Below are 17,494 nucleotides of genomic sequence, written 5' to 3'. Positions count from 1 at the left end.
AAGACAAAAATTGGATTCTGGTCCTGACTGCCACTTATTAGCCAAGTGGCCTGGTGGATTGATCGGTTTCACCAGGCCTCAAGTTTCCTCAGCCAAAACAAAAATGAGAATAAAATATCTACTGCACCTGCTTTACCGCAAGATTATGAATTTGTAAACTATAGTCTGTTGTAGGGGTTCAAGGAAGACTTGGAAGTTTGATATTTATTTTGTTTGTCCAGGAGCCAGGTTTCCATTTCTTTTTCGGGTTGCACGTAAGTATGACTCTGTGCCAGATGTTTTCAAAAGTAATCGCTCACTTAATTTTCACATTTTACAGATGTGGAAAGGGAACCTCAAATGAGAGTCCAGGGAATGTTAACTTAGCAGTCAGACAGACCCAGGTTCAAATTCCAGCCTCGACACTTAATGCCTTTCTGACCCTGAGCAAGTTACTTCCATTCTCCCTCCTCAATTTCCTTATCTGTGGAATGGAATCAATACTAAGGTCACAGGGGAGCTGTGAGGATTAAATAATGCATGAAAACCAGTGAGCACAGTTCAGGGACCTGGCACCTAACGCTAGTGAGTCCTGTTTTCAGGTATTTGCCCAACAGCATGCAGCTGAGCTAGGATTTGAATCTGTCAGTAGGATTCCAGCTCTTTGATTTGCATGCTTTTACCCCCAAACTCCCCGGGCCCTCCATCTGCATACTGTTTATCTTGTTCAAGTCAATTTTCTAATGGAATTGAAAACTCTTGGCTCAAGATTGTATGTAATAAATCTGTTTTAGCTTACTACAGCCTCAGGACCTGGGCACACTTAAAACACAAACAGGTTGGAGTTGGAGAGGGACGGGTGACTCAAATATTTTTATTTGTTTTTTTCCCCCATGGGACTTTTATTTATTTGGAAGTGAACTTTTAACTATCGATACAAATGCCAAGAAACTACACAAAACATCTACAGGAACTGTTTTTCATCTTTGTTTTGAATTATTTACAAACATTTCCTACATAATCCAACATACAACAGAGAAAATGCATACAATGGAAAAACTATATATATATATATATATATATATATATATATATATATATATATGTATGTATGTATATATCTTTTACAAAGTTTAATAAGATACTAGCAGGTTGACAGTTGAAGTCTAGGTGAGAAATAATCTAGAAACAATTTACAAAAACAAACAAATAAGAAACCCCAGCCTATTATAAGCGTGAATATATGTGATGGAATATCTGTATCTTCCCAAACAATGGACTTTCAAACCAAGTCACCAGAACTGAATTTGCCAAGATATTTTGCCTATGTCCAAGAAGAGATGCACTTATGTCCAACAGAGTAGCTGAAAACCAAACCTAGTGTTTAGTTTAGGGATGGGGTAGAAGAATTTAGCCATTTGAAAAATGACTGCTAAAAAAAAAAAACACCAAACAATAAGTTCACTAAATTTATTTTTAAAATGATAAAATATTTATTGTAAAAACTACATTCTGCACACTGCTCTGAATAGATGCCAATTATTTAAATTGCAATTGTAATCTGCACCTCAAAGGAGGAATATGAGGTGCTACACAAGCATTTATCCATTTCAAATCTAGCATCAGAGCCTTTCTTCCAAGGAAATAGGTTAGAGTTCTGCCGAAGCTAAAATACATCAAAGAGGAGCAGTTTCCTACTCACTGAAGTACCTCTTCAGAACCTGAGGGCTCCATGGAAGAGAGTTAGAAAACTGCTAATCTGTATTCCTGTGTCGCAGGTGCTGTGGTGTGCTACTGAGATTGTGGCACCTATTGCCTGCCCCACCCCTCAAATCCATCAGGACTGTTGGCTGCCTAAGGCTTTCAGCTGAGTCTGGGAATTGCCCTGGATTGCAGGTCATGGCTAGCTCAAGGTTATCCCCACCCAGGCAATCTGCTTCCATTGACAGATTGGTGCGGGCAGGAGTGTGCAAAGACTTGGTCCCCTTGCCTGCATTTGAAACAACTCTGAAGAATTTTCCCAGCTCCAGAGCTCCCTGCAGGATCAACTGACACCTCTGGGGTAGCTGCATTGCAGTTCAGCTTCTCCCTCTGGCCAGTCCTGCTTCTCACTGTCTTATGATATTGGTCCCCAATAACCCTCCAGTGTCCACATTTCCATCTCAGAGCTTGCTTGCTGGGGCATTTGATCTAAGACACCCTCTTATCACAGATGGTGAAACTAAAGACCAGAGAGGGGAAATGACTTGCTTGAGATCTCACAAGCCTGGACCTTTGGATTCTCTTCATAGTTTGCCACCACCCTGTCCCAGGGTCCTACAACTTCCTGTCTCAACTTTCTCTTCTGAGGCTGGAGGCAACAGCTGCAAAGCTTGAAAGCACCAGAATAGGGTCTTGCTCTCATCCCCACCCCCATGGCCAGAGACCTTGGGCAAATCACTTCCCCTCTCTGAGGAGATGGCAAAGCACCCCATCTTCTCTCAAGTCTGCCTGTGTGATGCTGCAGGTCCTGAGAGAAACTCCTAGCAGCTGAAGCCCTCTCCTCCTATGGCTGAGTCACCACTGACCTAGTTGGTTCCTGTCCCATTTCTGAATGTCCAAACTCACATTTCAAGAAGGTACCCCTTTTCTTTGTTCATGCCAACATTATACTTACTGTGTCCCAGACATGGCTAGATGCTGGCAGTACAGACAGACAGACACAGTGCTGACCCTCGTGGGCCATGCAGTCCAGTGGGAAAGATGAACATCACACAAACACTTGTGATAAGTCCTGGTGGGAAAAAAAGCACAGGTAGGAACCCTCGTACATTGCTGGTGGGAATATAAAATGGCGCCACGGCTGTGGAAAGCATTTTGGCATTTCCTCAAAAAGTTAAAAGATAAAATTACCAAAGGTCTTGGCAATTCCACTCCTAGGTATAAATATCAAACTATTGAAAACAGGTACTCAAATAAAGACTTGTACACGCACGTTTATAGCAGCACTATTCACATCAGCCAAAAGGTAGAAACAGCCATGTGTCCATCAGTGGATGAATTGGTAAACAAATTATGGTATATACATGCAAAGGAATATTATTCAGCCATCAAAAAGAATGGAGTATTAATATATGCAACAATGTGGATAAACCGCATAAACATTATGCTAAGTGGAATGTGCCAGACACAGAAGGTCACATATTGTATGATTCCATAAATATGAATTATCCAGAATAGGTAAATCCATAGAGACAGAATGTAGATTGGTATTTGTTTGCCAGGGGCAATGGGGAACTACTGCTCAATGGGTATGGGGTTTCCTTATGGGGTGATGAAAATGTTTTGGAACTAGATAGAGGGGATGGTTACACATCATTGTGAATGTGCTAAATGCCACTAAATTGTTCACTTTAAAATGGTTAATTTTCTGTTATGTTAATTTCACCTCAGTTAAAAAAAAAAAAAAAAAAAAAAAAAAAAAAATAGTTACGAGAGGGAACAAGAGTGGGAACAGGTCCCAGAAGACATCGTCAGGACCTGAAGGATTAGGAGGGGTTGACTAAGGAGGGGAGAAGAGAAAGGTGTGTGGAGCAGAGAAGGTTTCTGGTGGAGGAAACGGCATAGAAGATTCGGCGTGGGAAGGAGAAGGCTTCTTGGTTGGGACAGAGGGAGCAGGGAGAACAGGAGGAAGGAGAAGGGAGGGCTTCGGGAGGAAGCCAGGCCCTATCCAGCAGCGCCTTGCAGGGCATGTTAAGAATGTTGGATTTTATCCTATGGGCAACGGAAAATCTTCAAAGGAGATTTTGTTATGTATTACAAAATAGACACTATTTATTAGTAGAGGGAGTGGAGAAGGTAGCAAGACTTATTTTGGACCACTGGGCACCAGCTACCCCACTAAGTGCATAGCAGGCATGATCTCATTTAATCCTGACAACAGCCCTGTATCAGAGAGCCCATTATTATCCCCATTTTACAGATGAGCATAATTGAACTTGGGTTTGAGAGTCTCCTCATCCAAAAAGGTTTCTCTGGTTCCCTGTCCATATCCAGCGGATGCCTTTTCCTTCTTTAAGCCTATCAAGGCATTTTTTTTTTTCTAATATTATTATCACTTGTGTGACTTGGTCATTTCCCCATTAGATGGCAAGCTCCAGAAGGCAGGGATGTTTGTCTGGAGCGTTCACTGCTTTCTCTCCAGAGCCTAGAACAGGGCCTGGCACACAGTGGGTGTTGACTAAATATGAGAGGAATACATGTTTGTACCACCAGGATGTCTGGTCCAGTGCTGGGCCCAGGCAGCCATGCTCAAGAAATCACAGCCACCCAACGCTGTGTATCCAGCCTCTGCTTCGGGTGTTTCATGACCAGATCTCAGACTCAGCGCCAGTCTGATGTCAGGCAAAGAGCTTGGACTTTGGAACCAGACAGATGAGGCTCAAATCTGAGAGCAAGTCCATCTGGAATGAGGCAGAGTATAAACAAACTGAACCAAGTGCCTGTCTGGGCTTGGGTAACTTTCTTTTAATTTCCTCATCTACTAAATAGGAACACTACCATCCACCCACGTCAAAAAAAATACGTTGTTTCGGGATCAAATGAGAAAATGTTTACAAAAATGCCTGTTTAATTAATTTAGTTCCTCCCTTCATGAGAAGACAGGGATTGGGTCAATGTCATTTTTTTTAGATTCAGAGAGTGTTTCCTCAACTGCAAAACGGGAATTGTGAGGATGCAAGAGAATGCAGAATTTCCATGGCCTGGAATGCTTTTCTCCCGGCTCTAAACCTTGAGGTTTCACCTTAAATAACATCTCTTGGAGAGTTCTGATCTGATCCCTATTTCTCCACCTAACTCACCTCCTTCTATTTCTTTCCTCTTTAGCACTTTTCATAACCTTTATTGTTTCTTGCCCTTCTCCCTGTTCAGTTGTTGTTTCCCCAATGGCCACCATAGTGCTAGGGTGGGTGCTTAATGGATGTTTGTTAATTGCATCAGATATTTATTGATCACTTATTTGTGAGCCAAGGACTCTTCTAGGCAATCTTTTTTTTCTGGAACAATGTGTGTTTTATTTTTTTAAATTCAGTTTTATTGAGATATATTCATATACCATACAATCATCTGCAGTGTACAATCAGTTGTTCATAGTACCATCATACAGTTGTGCATTCATCACCAAAATCAATTTTTGAACATTTTCCTTACTTCAAAAAATAAAAATAAAAGTAAGAATAAAAATAAAACTGAAAAAGAATACCTAAAGCATTCTATCCCCCCTCCCCATCCCACCCTATTTTTTCATTTAATTTTTGTCACCATTTTTCTACTCATCTGTCCATACACTGGATAAAGGGAGTATGAGCCACAGGGTTTTCACAATCACACAGCCACACTGTGTAAGATACATAGATTATACCATCGTCTTCAAGAAGCAAGGCTACTAAAAACTAAAAAGGGATATCTATATAGCTCATAAGAATGGCCTCCAGAGTGACCTCTCAACCCATTTGAAATCTCTCGGCCACTGAAACTTTATTTTGTTTCATTTCTCTTCCCCCTTTTGGTCAAGATGGCTTTCTCAATCCCACAATGCCGGGTCCAGGCTCATCCCCGGGAGTCATGTCCCTCATTGCCAGGGAGATTTACACCCCTGGGAGTCATGTCCCATGGTCAAGGGAGGGCAGTGAATTTACCTGCCATCTCCTAGGCAATCTTAGCCATCAACTTGGGACATGGGCATGGCAGGGATAATTTTAATCATTTTCCAACTATGGAAACTAAGGTCTAGCAGCATTAATACTGCCCCAGGGGTTTGAAAACCAGCAAGAACTGACAGAAACTTCTTTCTCAAAGCTCTAGAAAACAGTTAAAGGAATGCAGTAACAGGGTGAGCACAGATTCAAGAAAAAGTTCACTTAAAATCTGCAGGATCTCATGGCTTCTGGCTAGCCCTCTCTCATGCCCTCATGGGTGTGGCGCAGAGCTGACCCACCCTTCAGTAAGGATTCCTCACCCTGGTTCCTGAAGGAACAGAGTAACCCTTCTGTACAAGCTGGGAGCACGTAAGTCGTGCCCAGTCTGTCTGGTGGTGGCCTGAGGGACTCTGTCCTAGAACGTACCCTGTGCGGAGAAGGCAGCTCACAGAGCTCTCCTACGTGGCAGCACACTGTGGGAGAGCATCAAGTCATGCTGCCTGGAGCAAGGGACTGCTGGCTGCTAGGACATACAGTGCAGTGTCCGGGACCTTGAGGAAATTGTTTCCTAGGGAAGGGGAACTGTGTAAACAGAGGAACTCCTAGGCCACTCTTGTGTATCCAAAATAAGAGATATGCTCAGAGTGGATCCAGGAGGCCCCTACACTTTGGCCTGGAGCTATTCTTTAAACTCATTGTATAGATAAGCTCTGGAGAGCACTTGCATAGAACAATCAGCAAAAAGTGTGAAAGGTGTTTCGTTTTGTTTTTTTCACTTCTTCCTCCTCCTCTTCTTTTTCTTCTCCTTCTCCTTCTCCCTCTTCTTCATTGTTATTATTGTTGGCTCTGGGCTATGAAGGCAAGCGCTGTCTTAACACTAGCTGGATACAAGCTTAAGGAACAGACACCTCAGAGTCTAAATTTCAGCAATAACATTAAAATATCAAAATGTCCAGGTTTCAATAAAAAGTCACAAAACATACAAAGAAACAGGAAGAAATTGTCCAGGCAAAGGAGAATATTAAAGCATTAGAAACCATCAGTGAAGAGGATTAGACCTGGGACATATAAGACAAACACTTTTTAAAAATAGCGCTAAGTATGCACAAGGAGCCAAAGTGAAAAATGGACAAAAAAACAAGGAAATCAGGAAAACAATAACGGAACACGAAGAATATCATTAGAGGGACAGAAATTATGAAAAAGTGCCACCAGAGCTGAAGACCACAGTAACATTGCCCAGGGATTTCCCAAACAAAATACAGCAGTTCTAGACTCTTTGTTCAGTGCTCTTTCCACCCTCTCCTCCACTGCTGTCCAGAGGAAGGAGCCCTGGAGGAACCAACAAGAAGCCAAGTACTAGTCCAGGCTTTGCCCTAACTTGCCCTTGTCAGTACAGAAATACATCCTGAAACCACAAGATACCACTACACACCCATGAGAATGGTTAAAAATAAAAAGGCTGACAGTACCAAGTGTTGACAGTGATTCAGATCAACTGGAATTCTCATATACTGTTAGTGGGATATATGTCGCTCCATGAGCCTCAGTTTCCCCATTTCTATAATGGGGAGAAGAATCCTTGTCCTGGCTGGTGGTTAAGGTGAGAATCAGATGAGATCATGGGTTGAATGCACTATACTCATGTATGGAGGATTATTTTTCATGTTAATATACAGAATGGATATTGAGTTCAAAAACTGGAGAAGTCTCTGTGGAGTGGTACAGGCCAAGGAAGTTTCCTACAAGGGGTGGCATCTCAACCAGGATTTGCAGGATAAGTAAGATTTGGGGAAAGAAAGTCCAGAGCCAAATTCACAGACCAGCCAAAGCAGTGTCTTAGGACTCTCCAGCTGCTCTGAATTTACTCTTCCTCTCTGAGATTGATATCCACTAATTTATATTTGCTCTCATTTAATTTTCTTTTCAAATCAACTTTCTCGAGGTATAGTTTGCATTCAATAAAATGCACACATTTTACAAGCACACAGTTGCATGAGTTTTGTCAAAAGTATACACCTATGTAACCATCACCAAAATCAAGTTTCCTTTGATCCTTTTGCAAAGAATCTTCCATCTTCTCCCTTCCAGGCCCCAGGCAACCACTGATTTGCTTTCTGTCACTGCAGATTCGATTTGCCTGTTCTATTATTCCATATGAATGGAATTATACAGTATATACTTTTTGTGTATGGCTTCTTCTGCTTATCACACTTTTGAATTTCATCCATGAGTTTCCTGTCTCAGTAGGTCATTTCTTTTTATTGCTAAGTGATATTTTGTTGTATGGATATACTGGAAGCTGTTTATCCATTCACCAGTTAGTGAACATTTGGCTGGATTCAAGTTTGGGGATGTTGTAAATTAAACTGCTATGAATATTCAATTACAAGTCTTTTTACAGACTGTGTTTGCTTTTCTCTTGGGTAAGTGCCTACGAGTAGAATCACTGGGTTGTATGGTAAATGTTTTTAACTTTACAAAAACTGCCCAACTGTTTTCTAAAGTGGTTGTACCATTTTATTCCCCACAAACAGCGTATGGAAGTACCAGTTGTTCCATATCCTCTCCAACACAGTATAGTAAATCTTTTCTCATTTTAGCCATTCCAGTGGGTTTATGATGGTATAAAATTTTTTTTGAGGGAGCTTTATTGAGGTCTTATTTGCATACAATTAAATTTACCTATTAAAATTTATGATATAGAACATCTCAAACTACTCCTAAAATTCACTTGTGCTCCTTTGCTATCAATCTCTCCCCCTTACCCCAGCTCCTAGCAACCACTGATCTGCTTTGTCTCTATAGTTTTGAGTTTTCTAGAATTTTGTGTAAATGGAAGCATTCCTTGTATAATCTTTTGTGGCTGGCTTCTTTCCATTAGCATGATGCTTTTGAGATTCATCCAGGTTGTTGCATGCATCAGAAGTTCATTCCTTTTTATTGCTGAGTAGAATACTATGATGTTTTTCAGTCTATTCACTAGTTCATGGACATTTGAGTTGTTTTCAGTGTAGGCCATGTTGAATAAAGCTGCTATTTGTGTGCATATATGTTTTCACTTCTCTTGGGTAAGTACATGGGATTGAAATTGCTGGAATATATGATAAGTGCATATTTAATTTTATAAGAAACTTGCAACTTGTTTTCTAAAGTGGCTGTACCATTTTGCAGTCCCACCAGCAATATATTAGTGTTCCAGTTGCTCTGCATTCTTGTTAACACTTGGTGTTATCAGACTTCAATTTTAGCCATTCTCATGGATGTGTATTGGTGTCTTGCAGTTTTAATTTATTTTTCTCTGAGGAATAATGATGAAGAGCATCTTTTCATGTACTTATTGGCCATTTGTATATCTTCTCTGGTAAAGTGTCTCTTTAGATCCTTTGCTATTTTTTTAATTTTTTTTTTTTTAATACTGAATACTAAGAGTTCTTTATATATTCTGGATTTTTTTTGGATTTGTCCTTTGTCAGATAAATGAATTCCAAAATATTTTTTCCACAACTATTGCTTGGAAGATTAAAATTCTTTAATTGAATTACTGAATATTTATTGAGTACTTGCTATATGCCAGACAGAAGGGACAAAAACAAGTTGTCTCTCCAGAGTTACTTTTTTTTGAATTCAGTTTTATTGAGATATATTCACATATCCTGCAATCATCCACCGTGTACAATCAGTTGTCCAAAGTACCATCATACAGTTGTACATTCATCACCAAAACAATTTTTGAACATTTTCATTACTCCAAAAACATTAATAAAAATAAGAATAAAAATACAAGTAAACAACACCCAAAATATCCTATCTCCCCCAATCCCTCTATTACTCATTTAATTTTTGTTACCATTTTTCTACTCATCTGTCCAAACACTGGATAGAGGGAGTGTGAGCCACAAGGTTTTCACAATCACATGGTCACACTGTGTAAGCTATATAGTTATACAATCATCTTCATGAAGCAAGGCTACTGGCTTGCAGTTCAACCATTTCAGGTATTTCCTTCTAGCTATTCCAATACACTAAAAAGGGATATGTATATAATGCATAAGAATAACCTCAAGAGTGACCTCTCAACTCTATTTTAAATCTCCCAGCCACTGAAACTTTATTTTGTTTCATTTCACTTACCCCTTTTGGTCAAGATGGCTTTCTCAATCCCACGATGCTGGGTCTAGGCTCATCCCCAGGAATCATATCCTATGTTTCCAGGGAGATTTAAACCCCTGGGAATCATGTTCCATATGGGGGGAGGAGAGTGAGTTTACCTGCTGAGTGGGCTTAGAGAGAGAGGGGCCTCATCTGAGCAACAAAAGAGGTTCTCATCTCCAGAGTTACTTTTAGCTCTTTCAGTAATATCCAAGTCCTTATCATAAAAAGTCCATTCTGCTGATTTAGTATCCATTCATTCTTTGATTATCTTCATGTGTAGTTTTCTCAAGTGTACTTTCAAATAATGTTGGAGACCATTAAGTATTCCAATGACTTTCTGAAAAGACTAGAGGAACCACCACTGCTTTTGCTAGTGGAGTAAAACTTTTCCTTTTCATAGCAGTAGAACAGTGTGATACTTGACTGCTAGATGTCCATTTTTAGAAAAAGTCAAAGGACTGAGATATGAAATATCACATATTATGCCAACCAGTGAACTTCTTAAAACACAGTTCTCTTGGCTTATATGAGCTGAATACAAAGAGTCAGTTACAAAGAGCTTATAACTATAGTAGACAAAAATGGAAGTGTAGTCGATGCATATGTCTTCAAAGTGTCACAGTTAACCTTCATGAAGTTTGCCAATATTCCACAGAAACCTTCTGTTGTTTCAAAGAACTCTGATCCATATGTATTTAAGGTCTTTCAGTCTCAATGTGTCTCTTACTTTTCTAAGATACTCAATTTTCTTTTCTATCATTTCAATGACTGTTGTTCTTCCAAGTTTTTCATCTCCTAGAGACGGACTGTGCTGACCATGCATATATGTTGCCATCTTGAAGTTTTTGGGCACTTCCCCAGCTTTCACTGGCACCACACCTACATCCCTCAATTCAGGACCAGCTTCATGGCCAAGCACCACCGTTTTAGCTGCTCACCAAAATTTAAATTTTGATGGAGTCCAATATATCAATTTTTTCTTTTATGGTTCAGATTTTTTGTGTTCCATCTAAGATATATTTTCCTACTCCAAGGTCTCAAGGATTTTTCTCCTATTATTTTTTCCATATTTTTATCTTTGACATTTGAGTCTATATCCCATTTCATGTTAATTTTTTGGTTATGGTGTGAAGTAAAGGTTCATTTTTTTTTCCATCAAATATTCAGCTATCCAAGCACCATCTGTTGAGACTATCCTTTCCCATTCAATTACCTTGTTTCCTTTGTAAAAAAATCAATTGACTGAATATATGCAAGTCTATTTCTGGTTTCTCCAATCTGTTGAATTGATCCATATGTCTATCCTAATACTGAGATTAAAATTTTTAATTTGTTATTCACTATTTTATTGTATATTTTTCCTGTAAGTAAATCCCATTCCTTTGTGGAGCAAGGCAGGAAAAAATTAAAAAAATAGGTTTTCTGTTTACAGAAGAAAAATCAGAAAATACAGAGAAGCAAAAATAAGAAAATAAAAATTGCCATTAGTTCTCCCCCTACAAAGCATACTACTGTTTTCTTTTTATAGAATTTATCTTTCAGATCTTCCCTCTATGCTTAGATATGCTAACAAAATGGCACATATTAAACATTCTGTTTCACAATCTGTTTTCCCCCACCACAGTAAATGAATATCTTTCTAAGTAATAAATACATTGTTACAATAATATTTTTAACATTTGCATGGTATAGTAGGGCAGAGTTTCTCATCCTAGGCACTATTGACATTTTGGGTTGGATATTCCTGTGTTGTGGGGGGGGCTATCCCATGCATGTATGTAGGATGTTTAGATACATCTCTGGTCCCTTCCTACTACATGCCAGCAGCACCAATGTGACAACCAAAAATGTCTCCAGACATTGCCAAATGACCCTTGGGAATGCAAAATTGCCCCTAGGTGAGAACTGCTGGTCTAGTGGTTAAACACAGATGCACTGGAGTCAGAGTTCAAATTCCACCCCTTCCACATGGTGTATGACCTTAGGTGAGTCACTTTACTTTTTTAAGTCTCAGTTTTCTCTGCTGTTAAAAGGGTTAATAATAGTACTTATCTCATTGGGTTCTTGTGTCCATTCAATTAAATCAGCAGTTGTCAACTAGGGACATTATTATACCCCCAGGACGTTTGGCAAAATCTGGAGACATTTTTGGTTGCCACAGATGGGAGGGTACTACTGGCATCTAGTGGGTAGAGGCCAGGGATGCTGCTACATGTTTTACAATGCACAGGACAGCACCCCACAACAAGTAATTGTCCAGTCCCAAATGTCAATAGTGCCAAAGTTGAGAAATTCTGAATTAAATAATGTACCTACAATATATCATCTAGCACATATTAAGTGTTTGGTAAAGGGAGAAGAGACTTTTGGGAAAAAATATTTTCAAGAGCAGGAATATGAGTTTGGTGGATCCAGATTCCCATGGCACTTTCCCCAAATATCTAGCAATAAGGCTGGTAAGAAGTGAGGAGGCTTCAAAAGAATGAGAAGGGTTTTATCACTGCAGAGTCCTCAGCAGCCAAAGGGTGAGCAATATGTTCAAGACTGAGGACCTGCAGCCTTGAACCTTGAACTCCCCTAGGTGGGGAGGATGGAAAGGCTCAGGTGCACCACTCCCCCTCCAGCTAGTGTCTCCCCTGGCTGGAGTTCCAGCTGTTGTCTGGGGCAGTGCAAACAGAGACCTTTGGGCTGTCCCAGGTCCAGGATTTACTGTCTGTAAGTTCCTCCCAGTTTACTGAAGTGCTGGGAAGACACATTCCAGGTCAGCAGGAATTAAATGGGGCCTCCAGGGGGTGCGTGTGTCACGTGGTCTGATGGCACAGCCAGGATCGACTGGAGAGGGACGAACCACAGCCCAGGGGAAAGTGCGGTCAAAGCAAGATTTGATTCAATTGAAGAGTCAAGCATTTAGCAATGTTAATCTCCTGCTGTGGACCAGGTACTGTCCCACTCCTATGTGGGAGGCCATTTGGAATAGTGGGTAGGATCATTTGAATCCCAGCTCTGCCAGCACTAGGTGTTGGCACTCTATAAGGCATGTCATTTTCCTGACACACATGATATAAATTCAGTAAATTATGTGCGTGTTTCAGTCCTCACAAAAAACTTATTTGGTAAGGGCTGTTAGCAATCCGTATTTGACGAAAGAATACATTGAGGCTCAAAGAGGTGAAGGGCTTTGCCCAATGTCAGAGAAGTAAGTGGCAGAAGGTTGCTGTGAGAGACTTTTGAGGAAATAGAAATAATAGAATAGATTAAGATGCAGTCCCTGTCTTCAACAAGCTTAGGGTCTCAAAAGAGAGACAAAATAAAGACAGGTAAATTCGAATCCCAAGCAAAGAGACCATGAGAGAAGTACTACAAAAGAGCATTTGGGTGAAAGGGGGCAGATTGGAGGTTAATTCCAGATAGGGAACAATCAGGAAGCCTTCATGGAGGAGTTGGTGTGTTTTTTTTAATTGCAATTTTATTGAGATCTAATCATATAACATACAATCATTCAGTGTACAATCAGTTATTCATAATATCATCATATAGTTGTGCTTTCATCATCACAATCAAACTTTGAACATTTCATTCCTCCAAAAAATAAAATGAAAATTAAAGTAAAAAAGAATATCCAAAACATCCCATTCCCCTCCTCCTCCCATTGTTCATTTACTTTTTAAAATACAGTTTAATTGAGATATAGTCACACACCCTACTGTCTTCCACAGTGTACATCAATTATTCACAGCACCATCATTCAGTTATGTGTTCATCCCCAGAATCAATTTTTGAACCTTTTCCTTACTTCAAAATAAAAATAAAAGAAAACCTAAATCTTTCCATCCCCTCCATCCCACTCTATTCTTCATCTAATTTTTGTCCCCATTTTTCCACTCATCTGTCCATACATTGGATAAAGGGAGTGCGAGCCACAAGGTTTCCACAATCACACAGTCACACTGTGCAAGCTACATAGTTATACAATCATCTTCAAGAATCAAGGTCACTGGGTTGCTGTTTGACAACTTCAGGTATTTCCCTCTAGCCATTACAACACACTAAAGACTAAAAGGTGATATCTATATAGCACATAGAAATACCCTCCAGAGTGACTTCTCGAATCCATTTGTAATCTCTCAGCCACCGGAACCCTACTTTCCTTCATCTCTCTTCCCCTAGGAGATGGTGTGTGAGTTGGTCTTTGAAGATGAGTAGGATTGAAAGTAGACAGCCAGACTCTTCCTTCACAGAATGAGGTCCCAAGAAGCGTGACCACATGGTTGGGTCAGAAGATGGGGAAGGGGAAGGGAGTTCGAAGATCTGACTGGAAAAGTTGGTAAATTGGAAAAAGACTATTTGTTAGCTGGAAATGGGCAGGGGTGATATTCAAGATGTTTAACAACTGTAAAAAAACAGGCACTAACCGATCAGATGGATGCTGTGCTATAAACAACCCTCAAGGCCTTGCTGCTGGAGACTAGCTGAATCCCATGCTGAGTAACCTGGGAAGGGTGTTGGCATTTGTCCAACCAACCTCCTTTCTACCTTTTGGAAACAACACAAAGAAGGTTTGGAGGTCCACTTCTCCTCCTCTTAGTCTAAGTAGTTCTGGTGGGGTTGGCCCCACTTTTATATCTCCAGATGCAGGCATGTGATCTGGGTCCAGCCAATGAGAACACAACAATGGTTGGTATAGTGATAGACAAAAATCCCAAGCTGGGCCATTGAGAATCCTCCCCAGTTTATTTGTTGTAACTCTTGGGAAAACAGAAGCTCTGTTTTACTTGGGAAACTAAGACAGGAAAGTCAAGTATAGACATGGAAAAAGGAAACAGAAACCAATTCCTTTTGATGTTATTTGAATCATTAGATCCAGCTATGCCTGAAGACTTCTTCTAGACTCTTCAATTACATGAGCAATAAATTCTCTTTTATGAGTAAGACAGGTTGAGATGGCTGTTTTTTAAGTCACATGAAACCAGAAGAATGCCAACTAATAAAATTACAAAGGGTCTCAAATGTCATTCTAAGGAGTTCTATGTAGGCTCTGGAGAGACATGAAAGGGAAAAGAAAAACAGCAAATAAGAGGGAAAAAGAAAATGGGACAGCTGGGGAAGCCAGCCCCCTAGAGGGTAGAAAGAATTGGTAGCAAAAGTATAGGGAAGTAGATGGAGCTCATATTTGATGCCTCTTCTTGGGCAACAAAGGAACCTGATAGTTTGCCTTGACTTAAAGAGACAGGTGATCCAAGAAATTAGTCTCCGCCCTCCATCTCTCTCTCTCTGAGACAGGACTTGAATGCTTCTATGCTTCTGATGTTAAGTGTGCCAACACAAGTTTAGAAATGCCTCTGCGTGTTACAGAATTTAAAACACTAACAAATGTCATTCAACTATTAAAGTCATGTTGTAAATAAATATGTATGAACATGGAAAAATATACCAGGAATATTGTTAAGTAATAAACTGAATTACAAAACAGTGTGATAGTACTGTTTTTTTGTTTGTTTGTTTGTTTAAAACTATATTTATATGTTTGTAGGAATAAGGTCTGAAAGACATTTGTAGCAGAGTATTGCTAACTACACCAAATCTTTCTCCTTTTTTCTTTGTTCATTGAACCCCAAGTTTGTTCAGGTCTTCACTTTTCGGGGAAGGTGTCCATATCCAGAATTTAGCTGAAGACTCAACGCAAAATCAGTCATGGTAATGCCAGTGATTGGTTTAGGTGCAGCCACGTCAAATAGTTCTGGCCAATAAGACATAAGGAAAATCTTCTGGGGGGCTTCTGGGTAAAAGAAAGACTTATGGAGGAGGATATGGAGAAATTGGAAACCTCATGCCTGCTAGTGGGAATGTAAAATGGTTCAGCCACTTTGGAAAACAGCCTAGCAGTTCCTCAAAAGGTTAAACATAGAGTCAGCAGACGTCTCAGGAATCCTACTTCCAGGTATATACCCAAGAGAAATGAAAATGCATTTCTACACAAAAACGTGTATTCAAATGTTCATAGCAGCATTATGCATAATGGCAAAAAATTGGAAACAACTCAAATGTCTATCAACTGATGGTAAAGAAAATGTAGTATATCCATATGAGGAATATATTCAGCAATATAAAGGTATGAAGTACTGATACATGCAACAACATGGATGAACCTTGAAAACATTATGCTAAGTGAAAGAAGTCAGTCATAAAAGACCACATATTAGATGATTCCATTTATATGAAATGTGCAGAATAGGCAAATCTATAGGAACAGAAAGAAGATTTGTGGCTGCCTAGGGCTGGAGGAAGGGCAGAAATGAGGAGTGACTGCTAATGAGTGCAGTTTCTTTTGGGGGGGGTGATAAAAATATTCTAAAACTGATTTTGGTGATAATTGCCATTTAATTTATATTTTAAATAGATGAATTGTATGGCATGTGAATTATATCTAAACAAAACTGTTATTAAAGAGAGAAAGAGAGTGAGAGAAATACAGGAATAGGTATCCCTTCTGTTTCACTAGAATCTGCATGAGATGGTTGGAACTGTGGCAGCCATCTTTCAACCATGAAAGAGCAGAGAATGCCAACTGAGGATAAAAAAACAGAGAGATGGAAAGAACTGGAGTCCTTGATGAAATCTTCAAGCTACTAAAATAACCAATTTTAGAGCTTTACAGGACTTCTTGGTATGAGAGAGAATCAATTTTTCTTAAACAATTCTGAGAAATTTTCCTTTTGTTTTTATTCACAGCTAAAAGTATAGCAATTGACAAAGGTGTTAAGAGTGGTAGAATTAGAGTTGTTTTAATTATTTTCTTAATTTTTATTATTTATATTTATATTTTTTATTTTTTATAATCATACTAACTAATATTTATTAAGTCCTTGGAATGTACTAGGCACTATGCTTAGTATTTCATATACATAATATCATTTACTTCTCACAACAAATCTGTAAGATGAAGAAAAACTGAGGTGCAGATAGGAAAAGACAGTTGTTCAAAAACACATAGCTAATAGATGGTGGGGGCAGGATTTGAACACAGAGCCCAGGATTTTAAAAAATTAAACTTTTATTTTTAAGGGTAACTGTAGATTCACATGTGGTTGTAAGAAATAATACAAAGGGATTCTATGTTCCTTTTACCTGTTTCCCTCAATGGTAACGTCTTGCAAAACTGTAGTACAATATCACAACCACCATATTCACATTAATACAGTCAAGGTACAGAAAGCAGTCCATCCTTATTATTTGCCGATTTCATATTTGTAAATTTGTCTAATCACTAAAATTTATTCATAAATCCCAAATCAATACTCACAGAGCTTTTGTGGTCATTTGAGACATTTGCAGTCACAAAAAATTTGAGTTGCCTGATGCACGTTCCCAGCTGAGGTTCAGCAAAATGAGGCTGTGTCTTCTTGTTTCAGTTCTTATGCTGTAAACAAGTGTCTTTTTGGAAGTATATTTAGTGCCATGTTTTTAGCATTTTTGTGGGTTTTGTTGGTGATTTCATGTTTAAAATGACCTGCAAGCATAGTGCTAAAGTGCTGTCTAGTGGTTCTAAGTTCAAGAAGACTGTCATGTGCCTTGAAGAGAAGATGAGTGTGTTTTAGATAAGCTTCTTTCAGGCATGAGTTATAGCACTGCTGGCCCTGAGTTCAGCTTTGATGAATTAACAACATGTATTAAATAAGGTGTCT

At 39.3% G+C, this 17,494-nt stretch overlaps 1 pseudogene; it reads right to left on the bottom strand.

Annotated features, from left to right (window-relative positions):
* Nucleotides 1-10,182: 10,182 nt before the first annotated feature.
* LOC119514385 overlaps nt 10,183-17,494 on the bottom strand; it is a 23,526-nt pseudogene continuing 16,214 nt past the window's right edge.

Source organism: Choloepus didactylus, chromosome 2 (assembly GCF_015220235.1).
Source record: "Choloepus didactylus isolate mChoDid1 chromosome 2, mChoDid1.pri, whole genome shotgun sequence".
NCBI lineage: Eukaryota > Metazoa > Chordata > Mammalia > Pilosa > Megalonychidae > Choloepus > Choloepus didactylus.
The sequence above is the reverse complement of the archived record's forward strand: the minus strand, read 5'-3'. Positions and strand labels throughout refer to the sequence as shown.